The 18938-nt window shown below is 44.7% G+C and overlaps 1 protein-coding gene across 2 annotated transcripts in view; it reads right to left on the minus strand.

The window, feature by feature from the left end:
• Nucleotides 1-18938, minus strand: part of EMD (emerin) — a 427558-nt gene that overhangs the window by 384359 nt on the left and 24261 nt on the right. Inside the window, exon 2 of one of the 2 annotated variants that reach the window (XM_069645445.1) lies at nt 14953-15110. The exons of the other annotated variant lie outside the window; for it this stretch is intronic. The gene's annotated coding sequence lies outside the window, so the exon portion shown is untranslated. The remainder of the gene's footprint in view (nt 1-14952; nt 15111-18938) is intronic. 2 annotated transcript variants of the gene reach the window in all.

An 18938-nucleotide genomic window follows, 5' to 3' on the forward strand; every position in this document is an offset into this window, starting at 1 on the left:
CGCTGTTTGGCACGTGTATGCTCCTCAGTTCCAACACCAAGCTCATCCTTAGGGATCCACCGCAAACCAACACTTAGTTACCACTTCTCCATGATTGGGGTGGACAATCTACAGATCGTACATCAGTCTGACATTGATCGGGCATTCCAATTAATAATTGGAAGCCTAAAGACATGATGCTGGAAAAACACAAAGAAAGTGGGGAGGGAGTGCCACCAGATGTCTAGAATAACATCAAGAGCTTACTGTTGGTAAAGGAAGAACACTATGTCGGAAGAAGGATTATTTTTGAAAGGAACAAAGATCAGCATCCCAGATACTCTGCGACACAAAGTGGTTGAGTTGGCCCATGAAGGGCATTGTATCAACCAAACATCTACTGAGAAGTGTGGATCCCACAGTTGGACAACCAGGTACAACACTTACTGAAATGATGTACCACCTGCAGTGTGTCACGACTGTACCACTGGATCACCAATTGACACCCTTTTTGGACCATTTCGGATTTATTACCATAAACCTCCCCGGACAATGCCTATTCATATTTTTGTCTTTAATTTCCGTTTGCAAGACTTTGGTACTTAATTTCACACACTACAAATCCCATAATGCACCTTTTGGCAGTTCTCATTCCCTAGTTATTCCTGCATGATAACGTCTGGAATGGTAACAAAGAAAAGCATACAGACCTATACAGAGCAGATGGAAAACATGGCCTTGGCATATGCTTATCAGTTACAATTTAACACATATCCTTCTCCTAATTCAACTTTGCTTTCAAGCCAAGTCAACTCAAACTGTTGTACAGCAAGTGTACAATTCACTTCTCCCGTTGGCAAAACAGCTCAAACTGCCACAAACCAAATGTGCGCTTCTGCGTGAAGATGCTGGCGATTCAAGAGATTGTGCAGTTCCATCCCTAGATGACGGTCATTTACTTACACATGCAGCCTCTACTGACATGACTGAGCCAGTTATCTTCTCCGCATCTGTGGACACTCGGCACCAGACCATGAACCAGACATTGACCATGAACAGTCCTGAAATGAACCCAGTACCAGTATGCAGTCCAGTTTTTACCTTGGTCAATACCCAGATACTACAAGCCTACCTGAACGTACAAGACCCTGAAGGCCAGCTACCCAAAAGCCTGCCTTTGCCTGAGAATTCCCTAACCAATAGTGGGAAGACATGAACTTTAACTGAATAATCCAAGATCTACTGCTAAGCAGTCATTGGGGTCATGCTGCTCGAAGCCTTTCCTACCGATTATTAAGACTGTATAATTCAACGGAATCCTGTCCTGCATCACTATAGTGGAGTAAATTCTATTGTATCTACTGAGGCAAGTGAGCGCCCAGTGGATACTGCTTCATTAAAGAAGCATTCCAAGGACCAGATTGTCAGCATAGATTCCTTTTTGAACAAGGATGCACACCGGTTTACACTATGCGATTAAATTTTGTGCTCCAATGGAAAAAAAAAAAACACATTGTATCTATACTTTTGAAAGACTTGTCTGAAGCAACCAATGGAGCTGGTCCTACCTCGGTCCTCCCTTCAGCACTGCACCATTGCCATCACCTCATAGCCTACCCAAGTTTCTCACCTTCCCCTATATCGCTTTCAAGTAATTTCAAAGCATTCTTTATAACCAACCCTTACTAAATATAGCTAGGAACTGCCTTCTTTTTCACCACTACCCAACTGTTTCCCACACATGCCAACATTTTGCAGCACCTGGGAGGGAGATTTTAATTTTCCGATTTGATCACATTGGGATACAAATTATTTCAGGACAAAGTCAAAAAGAAAAAAGTAGCAACATTTTTGTTTACAATTTGGAGGGTTGTCATTTGTGCTTTCCCTTTATTTCATACCCACTTTCATTCTTCTGCCAAAAACATTTGGAATGGCCTCAGTGCACTGTGTTCACCAATTGAAGAGAGATTTGCTACCCTTTCAATTGAGAGCAAAATTGCCTAGCAGCAATCAACGATTTTACTGCAGAAGCAATCAAGGATTTTATGGCTGCAACATCTGAGTGACCTTCATTTAGACAACGAACGAAACATAGAATAGAAAACAGGGCTTTAGGTGTGCAGAGGCTGAGCCCGAGCACTCTCCCAAAACCTATCAATCCAGGAATCTACCGGGGCTCAAACTACAGACTTTTCTTTCGGTGCCACTGTTGGCGACTAGCCAGTGTCCCATTGCACTGTGCTATTCCATAGGTGTTGGATTGCATCCGTTTCTTTCAATAGAGCATGTGTCAAGCAGTCTATTGAAATCCAGCACCTACGAAATAGCACAGTGCTATGAGACACTGGTTTGTCCACGACTGGGCTTGCGCTTGAACCCCCAGAACGGGACGATTTAAAAAAGAAAAAAGAAAAGCTATATATCATTTGTGCTCACTTTCTTTGGTTTCATTCAATAGGACTGCTTGACACAAAGCCGTGTGGTGTCAAGCACTCTATTGTGATGTAATGTAATGGGTTATAACGCAGTTAATACCCAGAGGTTTCTAAGCGTGGACCCGGGGATCGAACCTGTGTTTCTCCGCGTCATTTTGCTTCCAAGGTGAGCACGTTCCGCCCGTGCTATCCTCCAGAGACAAGAAACAGGTGGCACATACCTTTGGGTATATTAGGTACAGCAGGTGAGGGGCACCCGGCTGGGGGGCAGAGAACCAGCACTGCGGTCACCTGGAGAGTGAAAGGGTCCACCGGGGTACAGAGAACCAGCCTGCTGTGTACAGAGTGCCGTTACCGAACATTGCAGAGCATTACCCCTATTCCTGCAGAACGCTAACGAGGGATTTCCTTACTTCCCGCGGAAGGCCACTCAAGAGGGAGCATCAACAGAATGTGCCTGTTAGTTTGTGTTTGAGGAAGGAGGATCATGCAGGAGGCAACGCTACCAGGTTTGGAGCGCGGCCCACCGCAGGGAAGGGGTGGAGGGGAAGAACGGCTCGAGAGGGTGGGCACAGTGAAGTAACCTCCGCCCCTCCAACGTTGAAAGATGTGGATTTTCTGGTTTACCTTGTGTGTGTTAAACGTGCAATAAATCACCTTAAACCATATTACAGGCTCAGTGTCCTTTTTCACAATACCCTGACCAGGTGACAAGCGATGGCAAGAGCAGCATTGGAAAGAGAACGCCATGGAAGCTATACTAAAGGCACTGAGTGAAGGCCAGCAACAACTGCAGCAGGCACAGAATCAGCAAGCTCAAGCAGATAGACATTTCAACAGGTTCTTCAAATGCAGCAGGCACCGCGTTTGGAAGGCATGGTATGAACAGTAAGACAGACAAGTGACCACAGTTCAAGGGCGTTTATTGAACTTCAAAAAGGGGTCGAAAAATGCCAATCTAATCCTAAATCTACAGATGGGAGCAAGCTACAACCATCAAATAATACAGTCCTAGTGGTGGTGTGTCAAAATAAAAAGGGCTTATACTAATAAACCTATTGCCAATCCTTACTGCTAAATTCAAATAAGTGTGGGAAACAATGTTACAGAAAAAAAAAAGAAGTGCTCACAAAATAATATGTCAGGACGTTCAGGCCGTTGGCCTCCCTTCCCCACGTTTTCAGCATGGGATAAGGCGGTACACTCAAGCTCAACAGTCTGTGGCTTCTCTAGCACGAGGGTACAGCTCAATCATTAGCAACAGGGCCTTCTGTGCCCAAGTCCGTCTTTCAAAGTCTCTTCATTCAGACGGCCTGATGCGACAAACAAATACGTTCTTTTCCTCTTTCAGATTTTCACAAATACTCAATTTTCTTGGGCGATTCACTATACACCTCGGATCCCCCTTAGCCGGGCTCAGATCCTTCTCTTATCATAATACTTTCCATCTAGGGTGTCTCTGTTCACCCCCAGATACTGCTCAGCTGGGCTCAGATCCGGATCCTCCTCAACCAAGCTTTGTTCTCGGATCCCCCTCAGTCAGGTTCAGATCAACTTCATATACTTGTTCCTCAATTAGCAAAGACTTTCAAATGAGCACCCATGTGGTGCCGTACCACTGTCTACGGTATCGTAGCTTGGCTTCAAAGTTCAATCACTCACCTGCTGTTTAATTATGTTCGCATCGCTTGCCACATACGCATCATACACTGTTCTCTTCAGTTTTCACTATACAAATGTTGCCGCTTGCAACCTTTGCTTCAACATAGACCATTCTGGTATCAGTCTCCCCAACTCACCGGCTGTGCGGACTTCACTAGCGCTGCTTTGTTGAAGGAGCCAAGGACAGTATCACAGTGGCAATCTATTCTCCCTCCCCTGACCCAGGAGAGCCCCAGGTATCTCCGACACACAATGCAGGATTCTTCAGCCTAGATTCCCGGTCTTACATTTCCTATTCTCAAAGGTTCATGAAAGTAACAGTCCTTCGTTGAAAAGGTCAAGGGCACTTCCCTCCTAGCAATCCTCTTCCGTCTTGCCATCTTTCACCTTGTATTAAACTGCCATCTTGGAACTGCTGCTTCCTTGTGTGCTTTTCCTCGCTCAAAGTGTTCTTTGGTGCTCCGCCTTTTATCCGTGTGGGGCAGTGTGATGAAGTCAGGTGTGTTTAATGATCAGAAATTGCCTGACCCTGCCCAACCACTGTATTGGGACATGTCAGGTATACGGCTCGGTTTTTAGTCAATTTTCTCACAGTGAGCTGTCTGTGAGAAAGTGGTTGTATTGGAAAAAGGGGGTGGGGGGTCGAGTTCCTAAGTATTCTACCCAGTAGGATGGGGTAAAGGTGGTACAAGGAACGGGATACTGCATCTCACCATCCGGTGTCCCACTTCCACTCCCAAAAGACCCCTCACCCAAGAGATCCTCCCCACTGGTGCACCCCCGGGAACTGGATCTGAAAGAGATAACCGTGTCGTGGCCACCTGGATGAAAAATCCCCACAGAGACTAGCGGGTGAGACACCGTCAGGTTTCTCACACACAGCTACTAGATGCCACTAACACTGGCAACCTACCCCATTCTCTTGGGTCAATTTCGAGTGTGTGGCAAGGAAGGCTCAGTGGCCTCAATACAGATGGAGCTACTATATCGCACCCTTGATGACAGGAGAGATGCAGAGTGCATATCAAGCAGCTAACCCCATGAGCAACATATGTTTATAAGAGGTTTTGGAAAGACTTGGTCACAATGAAGAAACGTACAGTGTGAAGTTCCAGGAGACGAAACTGATGCCCAACAAAACACCCAGACAGTTATTCTATAGGGTAAAGGAGGTGGCCGTCAAAAGGCTTCAGACACCACCAATGAAATGGCACAGCGAATTGTCTTGGAACAGTTCATAGAGGCTTTGCCGGCTCCAGTACACCAGTGGGTGAAACTATCTGCCAAGCCTGGCGGAGGCAGTCAATATCGTGTCAGCCTACCAGAAGGCGGGACAGGGAAGGAGGCTGTCCTATGGTCAGCCTAATCGAGGTCTGGGATTGCCCTCTGCCACGCCAACCCAGCCATCGCTGTTGTTTGAAAACGACAGAGGGATACCAGGCCGACCCAGTGTATTGTTACCAAGAAGCCTGCAGTGCTAAGAGTGTGGAGAATGGGGGCATGTAGCCTGGATGTGTCCCAAGAAGAGCAAAGCTAAGCCTATGGAGATAGTCCTTTTTGACATACCCCGGGTGGAAACTATCCGGATTACCATCGACCCTCTGTATCCTTATACCAGTGAAGCAGAGTTAGATGGGATACCAACAAGAGCAATGTTGTACTCCGTCTAAAAAACGGCGGTCAGTGGTCAACTGGTAGGTGCAACGAGTGCAGGGGGGGGGCGGGGGGGGGGGGAGCTTCCCAATCAGGTGTGTGCATGTAAAGGTGTATCCGGCCAAAGAGATAAAGGTTAAATTGGCAGGGAAACAGTTAAACATCACAGCAGCTGTGTTACATGTGCTCCCTGAACCCCTGGTAGTGGGGTTGGATGTGTCCGCAAACGCCTACGATTATCCAACAGATTAAGGAAAGTTGGCTGGACAGTGCCCCTTTTGATGGAGGTCATTGAAGCAAGACCAGAGCGACCTATAAAAAGTAGAGCAAAGAAAAGGGAAATGCAGAGAGAATGGCATGAAGGTCATGATGCCTGTAAGCATCGATTGGAAATTAGATTAACAAGGGTCAGTTACCAACTGGCGCTGCAGTTGGATCCCACCTTACGGGTATCAGCGCAAGAGGAAAGAAAAGGGCAAGGACCCTATTTTGTCAAGGAAAAAGGGTTGCACTACCAGGTGGTACCTTAAACAGATGGACACTTAGGCAGTGGCGGGTGGCCGCCAAATTCTGATCCACCGTTCTAGAAGTGGCCCATGTGCAGGTGCAAGAGGGGCATTTGGGAGCTGAAAAGACGGTCCAGAAAATCCAGGGGCATTTCGTCAGACCACGCAATTCTGTCAACAGTGTGGAGAATGCCAAATGAACAAATCGATGTTCCAAAAGCACCCTTACAAACGATGCCATTGATATTAGAGCCATTCCAATGGATTGCAATGGATAGTGTGGGATCCCTAGACCACACAAGCCAAGGCAATAAATATCTGCTAGTGATCGTGGATTATGCCACCAAGTACCCGGAAGCATTTCCCTTAAGGAGCATCACCACTCAGCAAATTTGTGATGTGTTAATGCCTTTTATTGCCAGAGTAGGAATTCTGAAAGAAATCATCACTGAAAAGGCACAAACTTTATGTCTACCATCCTCAAGGTGTGCCAAACCCTGCACTAGACCATCTGAAAACATTGATTTATCACCCTCAAAATGATGGTTTGGTAGAGCGATATAACCAGATCAAACAGATGCTGAGAAAAACCATCGGCAGATAAGGAGAGGGGTCAGTGAATCCCCTGGTCCTCATGACCCTGCGGAATACCCCACAATCCTCCACTGGATCCGCTACCTTTGAGCTTTAAATCCAGACCTTACTGGACATCCTGCGAGAGGAATGGATAGAACCACCACAGCAGGAGATTTCCCTCCCAGATTATGTGCACAAATTGGCTGAAATGGTCGAGAAACTAAACGCTGTGACTCATATCCATCTACAGCAAGCACAGCGAATACAGGAAACCCAGTATAATAAAGGGACAGAACTACAGACCTTCTGGGTCGGGGACTGATTGATATTTTTTTTCTATTGCGCTCGTACACAAGTGTTTCAGAGCGTAGCAAGGGAGGGGAACAGGGGGAGAACAAAACAGCGATCTTACTAGGCCCAGTGACATTGAGAACGCACAAGGTCATGGGAGAGGGGGGAGGGGAAAAGTCCATGGAGGGGGGGGGGGGGGGAGGGAGGGAGGGAAAAGTCCATGGAAGGGGGGGGGGGGGGGAAGAGGTGGAAAGTGCAAAGCAGAGGAGAAACAGATAAATAACAATAAATAAATAATAAAGGCAACAAACAGTGGTAATGGAGCCAGCAATTTGCAAGTGCTAGGTTTAAGGCAGCAGACAGGGTAGGTCTGATAAGTGCAGGAAGAAAAAGGGGGGGGCTGTATGGGTACAGATACAGACCCCAGTGCAAGGGGTGGCCCGGAGGCAGTGCGGGAGGGTGGCAGGATGAGCAGGTACCTGGGACCAAAGGACAGAGGGTGGCCAGGTGCATGGTGCCAAGAGAGAACAGTCAGCAGGCGAGAAGGTCAGGGTAAAAACAAAAGATGTTTGCAGTTATGCATGACAAATTCTATTGCTATTGTTTGTGAACCAGATCCATAATATCTTTATGTATATTGCACACACAAACATGGGAGTTTTTTTTCTGAGTCCTAGTTGTATGCAGCCAGGTTTTCAGTCATCTCAAAGCACTAAAGCTCCTCTGATCCTCCCAGAAAAATGCTGTAACAGTAACGAGGATCTGCAGCAGCTGCTACACCCGTGAAGTGTAAGCTCTTTCTGTGGGAGATATTCGTCGAAAGAGGTCGACCAATTCTGAGACCGAAGAATACTTATGGACGCATGATAAATTATTTGTGCAGAGGAGGAAATATTGATTTTCTGGGCACTTATGTTCAGATTGTCTGCCTGTTGGTAGCAGCTATTCAATGTGTTCATACAGTTCAATGCCTTCCTGGTCAAAACGCTGCATAAGTTGAACAGAAACAGCATAGTTGAAAATACTGTGCTCTATAGTAGTCCTTTATGGCGCTTCGATTAACATTTTCAGCTAATCCTTCATCAACACGTTATGGAATTCAAACTTCTTGCCACCATATGGTTATTGTACAGGAGTAGCTTGTCAAAAGATTGTTCATTGCAAAGCTTTAGGATGGCATTGTGTGTGATTCACAGCTGCAAGTAATCCGCATACTCTTTGTTGGTGTCCTTGCATAGCAATATTCAAGCACTCAAGGAGCTGCAGGACTTGGAGAGCCAATCTTCAACCCAAGAAAGTTATTCCCTCTTGAAATTTTAATAGGCCACAGGCACTGTTGGGTAGGAATTGATGCAGTTACACTGTGTGAGACTACACAACAATTATCTGCTTCGTTATTAGGTAACCCACCTTTTGGTATAGGTCTGTACTAAACAAGTTGTTAGTGTTACTGAGCAGCCAGGTCTATCAAGAGGAGTAAATGTGAGCTGTACAAATTAAATCACGTAAATACAAGTAGCCAAGTAACAAAAACTCAAGGTTTCTGTTATAAATTTATTTAACATCAATTTTTAAATAAGCGTTCTTTAAAAAGGCAATTCATGCAACACTGAATATACTTTTCAGAACCAAACAAGTAAGTGGATACTCTTTGGATGTGCTTCTTACACAATTCCTATACCCTGAGGTGACTTCATTCACAAGGACAGTAAAGGCATTTATATATCACACTAGTTGCTTTGCAGATTTTATGGTTGCAGAAAGGAAAGGTTTAAGGAAGGAAAAGGTTAAACTGGTTCTCAGTAGTTGTGAGGACAACATAATCTTCCAATGAAATCTAGACAAGCCTTTCCCAGCAATAACAGTCTAAAACAAGTTACCACCTCTGAGGGACAAACTATATCATAATCAATGGACTAAAATAGTCTTCAGGGAGCCAGATGTCAATTGGAACACAGCCTATGGAGCTGAGGCACTTCAGTCTTGCACAACATAAGAGTCGTAGAAAATCATTTGTAGGGTCACAAGCAGTTAAGCCTGTGAAAAAGAATTGGAATCAACTCTAAAAAAGGTAAGCCACTGCAATTCCCAACTGATAAAAGCGCAGCTAAAAGACAATTAGTTAAGTACCCCAAGTCTAAACAGTACTTCTGGTTTGAAGAAGAGTGGTCCAGCTGGATTCGGTCTTGCTACAGCGGTGCAAACCCTGTGTTCCTGAGCCTCAGTCGTTGGGACAAGAGGGAGGATTTCTCGAGGGCTCCTGCGGCAGTACTTGGGAGGTCATCGGCAGCTATGAGCTCTTTTCGGTTCTGCAGCACTTACTGGTTCCAGCGATTAGCAAACAGCACAATCGCAGATCTTGGATACCAATTGGGCTTCCTTCACTCCTTGGGTCCTGCACTCTGGTGAGGGGACTAGAGCTCTGGTCGTCCTGCTTCTGGATGATCCTTAGGAGACTCCTGGAGCTTCTAGATGGATTTCAGACGGTGCACTCTACTACGGATTACTCGACCCCTGGTACTCGGTTCGTCTCAGGGTTAGTTGGTCCCACTAACTCAAGGGAAGTCGTCGCTTCCAGAGCTTCTGTCAAATGGAAAAAGGATTTCCAGCACAGCCGCAGGGCTTCACCGGGCGATTCAAAGGTCCAGGAGGATGCAGCAAGCTTTGTTCATGGTCCAGTGTTTCTCCCAGTGGTCCACTCTGCCTCTTGTCCCAAAAGACTCCGCTTTTAAGCAGGTTTCTTCCATTCATGCACACCCTAGGCTGTCAATCACACAGACAGGGGCCAGTTTGACAAAATGGTCGCCCATGGGTGCTGTACTGCAGCTGAGGGGTTTAGCCTGCGGTAGAAAACCACAATGGTAGGAAAAATTAAACCACTGCCACCAACCATTTAAAGTAGCGAGGGTAACATTAAAATGTTACATGGGTAATGTAGGATAAGAGGCTACTAGGTAATCCCTCCCCCAGCACTCCACATAAGATGGGGTTGGCTGGACCAAGAAAGAGAAAAAGTAAGTAAAGTCAATTTCACTTTACTATTCTTAGGAACTGTAGTTCACTCAAGAAAAGGTTGTTAAACCCTATGAGAAATCTAAAAGGATTTCTGTGACACTGCACTGAAGGTGCTGTGCGTCACCATACAAAAAGTAGATGCCTATGGAGTTTGTCAGACCCCAAAAACAGTGCAAATAAATAATCCAAATCAGGTCAACACAAGAGTGTGAGGAAAAAGGTCACTCACTGCAAGGTAAAAATTAAAAAGTCCTAAGTCCAGCAAAAGAGCTGGGGATCTCTACGATTGAAGGGAATTAGCACAGAAATGAGAATTCATCCTAACCGGCACGAGCAGGTATAGCGCCAATATTCTTGGAAGCTGCAATTTCTTCTCATGTTTCCAGAATAGCTTCATAATTATCCATTGCTTTTAGCTTCCTAATTATCCATTGCTTTTTGTACAGAGTATTCATGAGCAAAACAATTTTTATGCTTCTTGAACTTTTCTATAGCCTTTTTTCCAATTTTTAAAACCAACAGTAAAAACGTTTGCTCAGCATTCTTCGAGAGAACAACCAGTTTTAGTGCAGCAGACTTTGCACAGAAGCAGCAAATAACTCCGTCCAGTGTGGTACTGTAGTGCAATCATGGAACATCCTTGAACCAGCTTTCCTGAAAATACAATACACGCTTCTTTTGTGACTTCATTACAATGGTTTGAACTGGTATAATTTTTCAGATGGGTGATTTGAACTATTGCACTTAGAAGAGCTCCCTTGTTATCTGAAAGGCTGGTGATTTCTGTACAACAAAGACTTCAAAGTTCTGGTCATCTTCCGCATTGCCAGTTGCTCCATAGATCCTTTCGTCATTCATTGGTGGCCGTGATAACATCATGTGAAGTTCTTGAAATGCATTCATTTGAAACTTAATCTGTATTTTTAGCTTCTGATCCTCTGACAGGTTGATCAGTAGACTGCAACACAGGCATGTTCTGTTTCACTGGATTGTTTTGTTACAAATTTACAAATGTCCACTCTGAAAAAGAAAAAAAGGAGACTATACAGCAATTGCAGTTAGCAACACATGGAATTGACAATGCAATGTAAACATGTATCAAAAATAAAAAAAGTGGTGTACCTATCCAAGATGTCCACTCCTGCTATGGATTTCTCACAAATAAGTTGATGCCTGGGGTGGATTGGATTTATTTAAAAAGGGACACCTAATGCCACAGTGAAAGTTGATATAGAAGTACAAATAAACATCCACTCAACAACAAACACCGAGAGGTTGCTCCCTTTCTTTTAGGGCCACAATGTGCGGTGTGTGAGAGATATGTGCGAGTGGCTTGCCAGAAAGATTTTGTTTCTGTGTCTCACTCTGCATGCAGGGCCATTCCTATGATTTGTGGGGCTAAGTGCAGCAGTGTGGGACCCATCTAATGTGTATAAGGTGACTCCACAGGAAATTACATCACTAGAAAAATAAGTTAAATTACTTACCTCTGTAAACAGTTTTTCACAACATATTTTCAATATTGCAATTCCTCAATCTGGAAACATGTAGAAACTTAAAGTAAACATGCACAGAAGTGAAACAGCAATGTCAAAATAACTAGAAGTGATCCAATTATTAATGAGAGCTATACAAGAAAATGTATGCGTGAAACAAAGCAAAGTGCCAGACAACATGCATCCCTAACCCATCATCATCCCCTTGCTGTGCTGTGAAGGGCACACAGAAGGCATTGTTAAATGAGCATTGGCAATGCAATAGCTTTTGTGTAGGCATGAAAAAGGCATTTTTTTCCAGGCACTGCCATAGTGGTATTTACTGGATTGTAGCAGTTACAAAATAGTGTCAGTACCTGGGCATATAATAGCACACTGCTTGGTGAATGCCCAATGTTGACGCACTTAAACTGTTGGCTTTACCAATGCTGGTTTCCAACAGGACTTCAGTGAAGGGCACGCATAGTGTTTATAAATAGAGTAGATGAAGGTTACATCATTTTTATAACACTGACAAAAAAACACTGACAGACTTGAGTGCAAAGTTTGATGGTAATGTTTGAATAAAGCGAGCACAAAGAGTTGCCATGAGAAGGTGGTATGGGCAGTGAGGGGCAGGAACTGGGTTGGAGCGGCCATAGGGATTAGCATTGCCATGGGCAATTAATGGGTGGGCAAAAAATGTTTTTAAAACAAAAACCACACCTAAAGGATGTGTTGCCCCTCCTCATATGCCATTTCTCCCTAGCTGTAATCTTAATGCAATGGCTTTGACATAGGTAGCACAAACTAAAAAGCACTGCTTCTTGCCTTGTGTTTATGTTCAGAAAGGTGCCGGATGGTGCTCTGTGAGGCAGTCATGGTATCATGAGTTGGACAGACAAAACTTCATGTTTCAACATCTTTATAAGTTCTGCAAAGGGTTGGAGACTTCCTAACTGGCCTTATCACTATAATGGGAGTAGTCTCTGCCCAAGAAAACAAAGTAGTCAATGTCAGTCAGTCAAAATAAAGAAGAGCCTGTGTGTCAGAAACCTATGCTTGCCTAAGTGTAGGAATATGCATCAAAACAATAAAAGTATCAAAATAAAGTTGAATGGCAGTGGAGCTGGTTCACAACTGTCTTCCCCAGGTTTACGTCACTGGGGTTCTTTAAAAGTTCCTTCATGGTTGGTAGTAGGCACAGTTCAAATAATTCCTTAAGTCTTTCAGGCTTCCTACGCATCAAATGTGTAATTCTCTTCAGTCTTCCCTCGCCATTTCAACAAAACGGTTCTTTCAGGCTTCCCTCGCCTGTTGCACACCACACCAATAAATCACAGTTCTGGTACAACGATAGGTCAGGATACGTTTTTTAACACAGGTCCCCCAGGTTTCCCTCACCCGAGCCTGGACCTTTCTTTACTTGCAATAAATTAACAGTTTTCACAACAGGGCCCTCAGGCTTCCCACACCAGAATGTGGACCTTCTATTGACTTGTGTTGAAGACTTTCGAGACAGCATAGATTTACTTAGGCCTATGCTTGACCATTCAACTAATGCATCTTGGTTAATTTTTCTGTTCCTTATATTCACACGTGCTTTCCAAGCACCTTGGTTTCACAGATGTCGTTCTGGGCACTTGGAAGTTCCACTTCCTTAACACTTCCACTTTATTTAATGTTCCACACTAAATCCTTTCTTGAGAGCCTCCCTGTTCAACTTGCACTTCAAACGGCTTTTCAAAATGTTACTTCCATTCCCCATTCTCTCAGATTCTTACAACATTTCAGAGACCTTCGATAATGCATACTTTATTTCTGCAGGACCACTCTATTACTTTGTATTTCGAACAATCAAATCTTTCTCTTCATGCGTCTGCCGTCATACGCGTAACCTTGTTTGAACATTCGTAGCTTCACAAACCGGGCTCCACCTTCACTCAAGAACTCACCGGCCGTGATGGTTTCATCACGTCTTTCATTTCTAGTTTGAGGTCACGGTCTCTCCTTTCTACCTCCTTTGATCCTCCCAGGCAAAGTCTCCTGCTTCGGGGAAACGAGCAACCTTCTGGCACATCACAGAAGGTATTTCTCCGGCTTCTGGGCTTTACTCTCTGAACTATTTTGGCTTCTTGGAGATACGTCTCCCTCGCATTGCTTTCCTTTGCTCTTGCTTGCAATCCAGCAGCGTCGCAGCCTTGTGTTCGCCTCAACCTGGTTCCCAACAGCCTACGCTCAGCCGTCCCTTCACGCACCCGGTCTAGCTCCCTGTATGCTTCTGAGCTCCAACTTTTATACTCTGTATGACTGTCAATGTGTTTCAGGTGTGTGTGTGACTGAGTGCCTGACCTTATTAGTGGGACAGGGCCACTGCAGATCACTAGTGGTAACCTTCATAGTCTCAGTCTTCCTCTTGCTCGTCACAGTAGTTGGGCTGATCGTTGTAGTATCCCATGAAGGTAGAGGGAATGTGTCGGGTAAACAGCTGTCAGTAAATAGGGAGTACCATGTCTCGCCTACAGGTGTTCCACCCCTCCAACCCCCCACCCCCAGAGGACCCCACTACCCAGGTGATCCTCGCTTATCCACCCCCAGGGTCAGGATCCAATAGCGATGGCCCTTCCCTGGCAACCTGAATAAGGGATCCCCAGGGACTGGACAGTGAAACACCTTCCTGTTTTTCACAGCTCTTACAGAAATAATGGCCTGTATGTACACATTGCATTGTCCTTCCAGACTTCTTAGCTATGGACATCTTCATGTGCTGATTGATCGTCCCCAATTCCAGGTATATGTTTAGGGGGGACAGGTGCATTTTGTCCTTGGTCCCAGTTTATGTGATGCCCTACCTTTGTAAATGAGAATCATCTCATGTCTGCATTCCTTCGTGAAAGCCTTACAGTCTCATGGTTTATGTTACTCTTCCTTATTGCCTTCTCCATCAGCTTGTGCGATTACATTTTTCCACTTCTGCACAGATGCAGTTTAGTCTACCAGCCTTTCTGTGCATTACAACTGTATGAAATCAAATCATCTCACCAGGTGAGTCCAGGCCTATACCTTTATATCAAAGTGCCCCTGAACACAATAGGCATGCATAGGTTCATGTAATTTTTAAAAGATAACGTTTGAACGTAACCAAAGGGGCACATCACTAAAGAAAAATGCTAAAAGTACTAGGACATCCAGGGGTCATTCAAAGAATATGAGATAAGAAAGTATGATAGGAGTGTGCACAAAATAAAAATAAAACAAAAACAGTAATCTTATTCCAACCAAAATATCAATGCACGCAGGATTGGGACAAAAGAGGATTGCAACATATATGCCATTCTGTTAATCAACATTACTCACTTAATATGCTGTGTAATTTGTCCGCTTTCCGGTGTGAGGAGATTGACTGTAAGTAACAGAAAATCAGCTCTGGTGTTGCTTTCGTCACGCACCCGAGTTTCACCGCTTCACTTAAATCACTGTCACTTCTTTCGTCATCTTTTCTCTTAGTCTACAAACTGGAAAATCATCTCGTTAAGTTTAACTACTTAAACATCAAAGGCCTCTTAAGCTAACATTTTTGGAAGAAATGTAGTGGCCAGGACTTACATTTTGAACAGAGGACTTGAGTAGCAGATGCAATCCCAGAAGCCCAAGCACAAAGCGACCCAAGGGCCTAAGCGTTAGACAGCAGGAAAATGCAAACGTATTAGTAGAAGCAAACTCAAACATGGGAAAAACAAACAAGAAAGCAAGCCAAACTGTGGTTGCAGCTCTTCACGCCTCCCTAAAATGTTTGTACAAGTTGGGCCCCTCGGTTTGAAGTCGTGACATTTTGTTCCCCACACAGCTTCCTCAACTACACCTCAAATCTGTTCAGCAGCTTAAAACAAGCATGATTGGAATCGAGATTTTCCTGCCATCGCGGATCCGTCACTCCACCGCTCAAACCTGCTCCAGCTCATATCTCACCCAGTGTGCTGTGCACCGGCAATCCTGAACTGTCTGGACACCCAGAAAAGGAAGTCTGGCCTAGGTTCATGTAAGCTGGCAAACTTATGAAAAACCTGCAAGTTCGTACTACGGTCCAGGGACTTCAACTCGTGGTTCTGGCAAGTGGTGACCTTTCAATCTATGAGGCGGTTCAGGGCCAGATGAGCTATATGGGTCATGTTCAACCCCAATACATTTTGAGACCCAGACCTCCCCCCTCCACCCGTCACCTGGGTGTAGGCTGGGAAAAAGGGGCAATTAAAGCTCCTACTTCAGGCTCTCAGCTGTTCAGTGTTACTCCCTGGGCAGCGCCACCCTGCACTGCAGACTAATGAAGCACGTTTCTAAGCATGCAAGCATTGGTAATAACTTAAAACTAAGGTGATAGTGTGCTGAGTTCGAGACGCCCAGCAGACAACAATCAAACAGAAAAATATTCACTACTTCAACAGAGCCGCTCTGAATATGTAGACTATACCCAGGGCACAAGTCCTAACAAATGTGGGGTAGACACACTGACATGTGCAATGGGAAGCGGGGTCACAGGGAGTGAACATATCTTAAGGTGAAACTTGCCCAGTTTATTCAAATGGCCTTTCCTAACTGAAGAAAATGCAAAGGGCAAATCAGCATTTGCCTTTCAGAAAACAAGGCATCACCACTCGAAATCTAATCTGAAAAAGGAGCTTCTATAAAAGGAAAAATATTGAAGGTGGGCTCCTTTTAAATGAAAAAGAAAAAAAACATGTGTTTATCAAGTACAATCATGACTGAAAAAATATCCATATTTAGAATGCCTCTCATCTTTACTGCGTTTTACTGTGCTGTATTTGTTGTTTTGTAAGGGCGCTGCATGCATACATGGATGATTCTGGGCTTTACATCCATCTCAGCTGATTGGAAGGTGGTGGATACTGCAGGAAGACATTAATTTCAGGGATAGCTCCTATCAAAATCTCGAAGTCAGGGGTGCTCTTGAGAGTTAAGGGCAAGCTGTGTGTTAGGGAGAAGTTTAATTTCTGTGCCAATTCACTTCCACCTTAGAGACCCCTCAGCTCTTTTGCTGGACTTAGGGCTTGTGATTATTCTTCGTCACGACCGAGTGGGGCCTTTTTCTCACTCCCTCATGTATTTTTCCTGACTGACAAACTCCATAGGCATCTGCTTTACAGCACCTTATGTGCAGTGCTAGTAAGATGTGCCTTGAACTTCTCTTAATGTTTAATTAAATTTTCTTGGGTGAACTACCGTTCCCAAGAATAGTAAGATGATCCCTGTCTTACCTACCTTTCTCTTTGTGGAACCAGCACACACCACGCTGTGTTGAGTGCTGGGGGTGGGGGGTTACTCAGTAATTCCTTATCCCACTTCTCACGTTACATTTTTTATTACACTAACCTACTTTAAATGACTGCTGGCAGTGCCTTAATTTTACTACCAGTGTGTATTTTAACATGGGCTGGACTCTCAGCTGCAGTCCAGCACCCATGGGTGTGTGCATTTTCCCAAAATGCCCCCCACCCCACCCCCATACTTATTTTTCGCCATTTTCTGTTTGTTCGTTTCTTCTTGGCTTTTACTCTGTTAATTGAAGCAGGTTTGAGTTCTTTCGCCTTTGGCAGGCTTCAGCCCCGAAGCCCGCCCAGGCTCCAGTGTGTCTGGAAAGGCAGGAAGTGAGGGAGGGTCCCGAAACATCCTTGTCCTTTGCCTCTAGGTGTGCCTGAGTGAAACCAGTCCCGATTGGGCGGCTGACCCTGCTGCCTGATTGACAGCATAGGCTGGAAAACGGATAAAAAGTGAGGTTTTTGGGACTAGAGGCAGAGTCGACCACTGGAGAGGTACATCCAAAGAAGACAACAAGACGAGACGCCAACAGCAACCTCCTGGACCGCAAAGTGACTGGTGAAGCCCTGCAGCTGTGCTGACCCAGTTCTCATATGGACTGAAGACCTGTACGGGAATACTTCCTCCCTTGGGCTGGTGGGACCAACTAGCCTCAAGAGAAGCTTCCATTGGGTGCATCCCCAGACTTGCTGTACCTCACCAAAGCTGCAGAAGCCCAATGCTAGGGGTCCTTTTACCATTGACGAGTGCATCATCTTGCGATGTCCGAATCCGTCCGGATCTTTGTGGGCATCCAGAGGACCCTACAGAAGCAGGAAATCTTGATCCAGAGTCCCCTCACCAGAGTCCAGGACTGAGGAAGCAAGCTTCTTCCAACCAGAGTTTTCGTTCTTCATTTGCTTCAGAGGAAAAGGCGCCAAAACACTGAAGTGCTGCTGAAACAGGAAATCCATTGCTGACGAGTCCCTCTCCCGAGTCCTGCCGCAGGAGCCCCCCAGACGTCCTCCCTTTCGTCACCAAGGTCTGCCAAGCTGTAGCAAGGAGGAATCCAGCTAGAAAATTTCTCTTCAAATCACAGGTACTGTGGGTCTTGGGATTTTCACCTTTTAGCCATAAGTTGTGCTTCCCATCTTGCGAAGTACTTTTTGGAGTTGATCACAACTCACCTGCACACTGGCCTAACAGCTTGTGCTCCCTACAAAGTAGCTCACTTGAGTTACTGCGATTTCTTCTGAACTTACTAACTTTTTCAAGACTATTGACTTTGTCCATTGACTTCGGCTGTCCTAGCTCCCTAAAGGAACCCGTCTGATCCTACTGGCTTTGGCAGTACCCTCATAGGTTATAATTGTGGATACTATTATTGCTGCGATAAATGTTTACCTGCCTCACTTAGGGAGATTAATTGTTTTACAAACTGTTGAAAGTAATTTCTAAGTCTTATCCTAACCTTTCCTTCCTTAGACAACTCAATAACTGAGTTTTTAACTGAAGATAAGTGCAATACTGACCTTTACTGAAGTCACTATGTGCTGGAAATGTATTAGCAAATGTGTTTGCATAAGAAAAGTAATTTCCAACTTCTATTGTTTTTTAACAACTGAATCCAAACGTTGATTGAATGTTACTAGTAGATTGTGTATATTATAAATAAAGAATTATATAACAGTGTATATAAGTGTTACTTGGCTACTTGTACTTAATGATTTCAATTGTGCAGCTCACATTACCCCTCTTGAGATACGCCTGGCTCAGTCACACTACCAACTTGTGTAGTACAGGCCTATATTAAAAGGTGGGTTACCTAATACCAAGCATGTAAGTTTAATGTAGTCTTCACCAGTTGGATTGCACCAATTCTTACCAAACACTTCTGTGTTTTTATACAGTAATTTTCCAATTAAATCTCATGCATCAGTCATTGATTTTAGGGAGTAAATACTCTCCCTGTACAATATGCTGTGGCATTGGTATGTAGTATTAGGTGGCACTCGGAAGGTTTACTGCAT

The sequence above is a fragment of the Ambystoma mexicanum genome, chromosome 2p (genome assembly GCF_040938575.1).
Source record: "Ambystoma mexicanum isolate Mex_15411 chromosome 2p, UKY_AmexF1_1, whole genome shotgun sequence".
Lineage (NCBI taxonomy): Eukaryota > Metazoa > Chordata > Amphibia > Caudata > Ambystomatidae > Ambystoma > Ambystoma mexicanum.